We start from the raw sequence: 5344 nt of genomic DNA, 5'->3' as shown, positions 1-5344 counted from the left end.
GATCTGTTTTTTAAACAATTATCAAAACAATATAATTTTAATTATACCTTTTCAAATCAACAAGGTACAAAACGTACAAACATGGTTTTGCTTGCCAATCTTTCAAGAGGCATGGCTGCCGTTGAAAGTGAAAAGGGAACATATTCTTAGAAAAACGAAAACGGCAGAAAAAGAAAAGAAAGGTTAGAGGTGGCCGACCTACCTACCTTTACCTGGAAATTTAGCCTCGTTGACTTGTTACCTTACTAAACATCTTCTTCTCTAGTTAATTTACAGCAAGTATACGTCAAAATGACCATCGATCTTGTGCCATTCATTAATTTCTCAAAATTAACAGCACCAGCTGGGCATCTTGTGCGTGGAAGCTAGGCTCAGACTGCAGGTAGCGAGTGCTCCTCGGGCTGAACAGCTGGGGATATATGCTTTTTTTGCAAGTCAAAAACTTACCTCCTCCTCTCTGTAAGGACAACATGAATAGAGGTGACGGAGGAAAGAAATATCTATTTAGATTTTGTGTTTTAAAAATATAAAAAAATACTCTAAAATAAATAATATCATATTTTAATCATTTCAAACAAACGTATTTTTATTCTTTTTATTCATTTCTTTTAATCTTGAAATACTATCCAGACCTCAAGTGATAATACTGTAATATTCCACAATTCAAAACTATGGACCACACAGCGACTTCTCTTGATTGTGGGGAACAGCCCATTAATTCACGTTAGTGGGCCTCAAGCTCATTTCCGTACAAATGATAAAAAGAGTTGAATGTGTCCGTGTGGCGATTGCATTTAGTTCCGTGACCATTTTCGCATCCTATACATTCAAGTAGTTTTCATATTATCTTTTATATAAAAATAAAGAATCTTGATGGGCCAAGTAGGCAAGTAGCACCGAAGAGTGATGCTACTCTTAGTCTCCCTAAGAGAAAAATGTCATGGATATCATGATTCCATCCTCTCTATGTTTAATTGGTTATATATTATATTGATTTTTTTTAGATATTTAATTTATTAATAAATGTTTATTTATCTTTATTATTTATTATATATTTTATTAATGAATCTAATATTTTATTAATAAATCTAGAACAAAGAAAAAGTTCTTGAAATAAAAATAATCTCCAAAAAACATTACAAAATTATGATAATTATAAGATTCTTATTGCATCAAAATATTATTTCTAAATATTCATAGTTAATGCTTTATTAAAACTGAATATTAATTAGAGTTGTTGAGACTGATACATATTATGTTCTTTTTTTTATTAAAAAAATGGTTGTTCTTATAAGTTGAGGTATGAGAAATATCTAGAACTAATATGTGGGTGTTTGTCAGATGACTTGTATACTAAACTGACCTACATGAGAATTACATTGGAGATATCACTTATGTCTATGAAAAACCTCGTGTGACAATTGTGTAAGTGATCATTTGACTTGAGATCACTAAGTTATCTTATATGAAGAGTGTTATGTTTTGATCTTGCTACATATTATCCTAATCAAGAATAACAAATGGACAGATATTGAGTATAACATGATTTGATAAACCAGACACACTGATGAAGTTTGAATATTGACACTATATTGATGAGATTGATTACAATATTTCACAATATAATATAATACAATACTAATGAATAAAGTGTTATATATATATATATATATATATTGGGTAGCACCCAGGTTGTCACATAGCAATGTTGGTGGGGAAGGGATAGATAGGTCGAGTTCCTGAAATAGGAACAATAACTAGATGCTTTTAGAGGCAGTATTTACAAGGGCTTTAAATTCCACTTCGATGGATGATCTTGCATCAACCTTTTGTTTTTTTGAACTTCAAGAAATTACATTGGAACCAAAAAAGCAAATATAGGTAGATGTTGAGCTTCTATCATTATAGTTACCCAATCAACATCGATGTAAATCATTAGGTTTGATCTAGAGCTTTTGTGAATGTGAATACCATGATAAATGACATGCTTCAAATATCATAGGAGTCTCTTTACCGCTGTCAAGTGCATGATAGTCGATTTATGCATGAATTGTAAAATTTTATTGACAACAAATGATATGTCGGGGCATGTAAGAGAGAGGGATTATAGTCCACTTATGACATGCTTCAATTCTATGCCATCCACAGAAGAAGTGTCATCAATAAATATGAGAGCTGTTGTGGTGGAAAATAGAATGGACACCTCTTTAGCACCAAACATGTTTGTTTTTTTAGAGAATATGATGTCTATCATCAAGAAAAGGCTAGTTGTGGTAGGAATGACTTTCATGCCAAGGAAAAAAAATAAAGAGGCCTCATGTCTATTAGGGAGAAAACTACTCCAAATTGGTTAATGATTGAGCTTACAAACTTATTGTCACTGTCAGTGATGACCAAATCATCTACATATACCCATAAAACTGAGACAATTTTATAAATGAAGAAATAGCTGTTGGCTTTTGAATTTTCAAACCCAAGTTCTATTTTTTTTTCTTTAAGCGGAGTACCACTCCTTTATAGCTTGTTTAAGATTATAAATGGTTTTTTTGTAACCTATAAACATGATTAGGTTTTGTCAAATATTTGAAGCTAAAGGGTTGAATTATATACATAATTTCATGTAATTTTTCATGTAAGAACGTATTGTTTACGTCCAGTTATTGCAAAGACCACCCTTACATCACAAAAAGGGTTAAAACAATTTGTATTGTTATCAGTTTTACAAACAGACTAAATGTCTCCTTGTAATCCAACCTAGGACGTAAAGTATAACCCTTGACAACAAATCTTGCTTTGAACCTATCAACAGACCTATCAAATTTTATTCTAACTTGGAACACTTATTTGCAGCCTAATAATTTATAATGAGGGGCGAGGGAACCGAGTCACACATGTGATATTGCATTAGTGTCGTTAACGCATCAGATATAACACTTTTTTATTTCAGTTCACGTATTGCTTAACTCGTATAAGTTGGTTTAATGATGGGTGGAATGAGGTGTTTTGAGATTGAATGAAATTACTTTGGCTTGCAGATGTTGTTCAACGAGCGTGTAATCATGGAATGGGTGTGAGATGTGTTATTAGTTGATTGATTATCTTTGGATTTAGGGAGAGAATCAGATTGACTAGATGGCATTTGAGATTGGAAGTTGATAGGGGGCGATTCATACATAGAGGAAGAAAGTGGTACACGAGAAGATGTTTGTTGTATGGAGTGATAAAAATTAGGTAAAACAGAGGATGAAGAATTAAGGGAAATACCTAAAGGTGATGCGAAAATAGGTGGACCATCCAATCACACTGGTGGTGGTTACGACATTTGAAGCGACATAATGGCCAATAATGACAAGATAAAGGGATTGTCGAGTTTAGCTTCAAGGGAAGAAGAAAATGGCATCTATGTTTCATGAAAAAAAACATGTTGTGAGAGATAAATTCTTTTGGTTTGTAAGTCCATGCATCGATACACAATCTAGGTTTGGGAGTAGCCTAAAAAGCACATAGGCTTGTTTTGGGTTGTAGCTTATGAGTATTGTAAGGCTGGGTTAGGGGCAAACACAAATAACTAATTTTTTTTTTATTTTAGATAATTTAGTGGTTGGTTGACCAAACTTTTAAGGGAGATTTATTATATAAAAGAGTCGTTGATTGATGATTTATAAGGTAAACGATTGTTTGAAAAGCGTGAGGGCCAATATAAGAGTGGTAATTCAGCATCCTTTAAAAGATTAAGTCCTATTTCGACATGAAATTGGTGATTATAGTGGTAGTGAAAGCCAAAATAACACTAAAGATGAGTTTATCCTGCCTAACCTTGTAAGATTTTTGAAGGGTGGATGCAGGGGTGTTATTGGTTAAGGGGTATGGATGATTACTAGTAACGTAATCGAGAAGGTTGTGGCCAATGAGAAGAGCCTCAAACTGTGCACATCTTTAAATGAAGGTGGAAGGTGTGAGCTTTTCGTTGATCTGAGTAGAGATATTAAGAAGAATTAAAAGGATTTTAATAGCGGAGGGTAGAGTGGAAATTGAGTTATAAGAATTGGGGATTGGGTTGTCGTAAGAGGCTGATTCTCTTAATACCATGATGAAGTTTGAATATTGACAATATATTGATGAAATTGATTACAATATTTCATAATACTATACAGATAAATAGAGTGCTATATATATACATAGAATTCAAAAACTATTTTAAAAAAGCTAGCAATAACTATCGTTGTGATGATTGTAACCGTTGTGATCCTTAATTGTTGAGATTATTCCAATAATTATCCTTGATCCTCGACTGTTATTCTATGATTTGATTTGGGGCATAATCTATGGAATAATCTCTAATACATATTATGTGCTATAATATATAAATCAAAACATTGTTGATGAAAGGATAATAATTATACTGAAAAACTGGTCTCTAAAAGGTTAAATCAAACTACTTGTGACCTTTCTTAATATTTGAAGGATCATGATAACTGGTTGCTAAACATTGTATTTAATTTTTAAATATAAATAAATTAATTATTGAATTAATAATAAATTAATTTATTCAATCTAATTTTATTTAGTATTATGATTTAAATTTAGATACTTATTAGAGAACTTAATATGTCATATATAAAAAAACCATTGATCATAAATTAAAACGAGATAATTAACCAAATATAACTTGAATGTAAATAAATTTTAGAAATTAAGAATTAGAATATAATTAATAGAGTGAATTACAATTCTAAACTAGGAAACAATCAAGAAAAAAAATGATTGAATAAATTTTTGAAATTAACTTAAAATAATATATGTTATATTATTTAAGAGGTAAATTAATATTTTGTTATTTATAGAATTTTTAGGTTTTTTTTATAAATAAAAAGCTTTATTCCTCTTATTTTCTATGAGTTGAGTACACTATATAAATACGTAAAATATAAAAAAAAAGAGTTAGTACTCAAATGTATATTAATTATTCTTTTCTAAAAAGATTTCTCATTAATGATTTCCATAAATTATTGTTAAAAATTAGATATTTGAAGAACTTGTAATTTACGATAACCCAACTTTAAAGCAATTATTTAAAATAAAAAAAAATATAATTTTCAATCAATCTTTATATAAACTCTAAATAATTCTAAATCTATTTAATAAGATGTTGGAAATTCTAAAAAAATAAAAAAATAAATTTATAATATTTACTATGTACACGTTTTAGAAAATTCAACACTCTATCTTATCTGATAGACTATAAAATCAAAAGGAACCCTACAAATTGACTGTTTACCAATATAGATTGAAATCAAAAGTTGGATGGGCGTTGATGAAGATATGATATGTGGTATCTACAACA

This window comes from Populus euphratica, unplaced genomic scaffold, assembly GCF_000495115.2.
Source record: "Populus euphratica unplaced genomic scaffold, PopEup_1.0 scaffold1426.1, whole genome shotgun sequence".
Taxonomy (NCBI): domain Eukaryota; kingdom Viridiplantae; phylum Streptophyta; class Magnoliopsida; order Malpighiales; family Salicaceae; genus Populus; species Populus euphratica.
The sequence above is the reverse complement of the archived record's forward strand: the minus strand, read 5'-3'. Positions refer to the sequence as shown.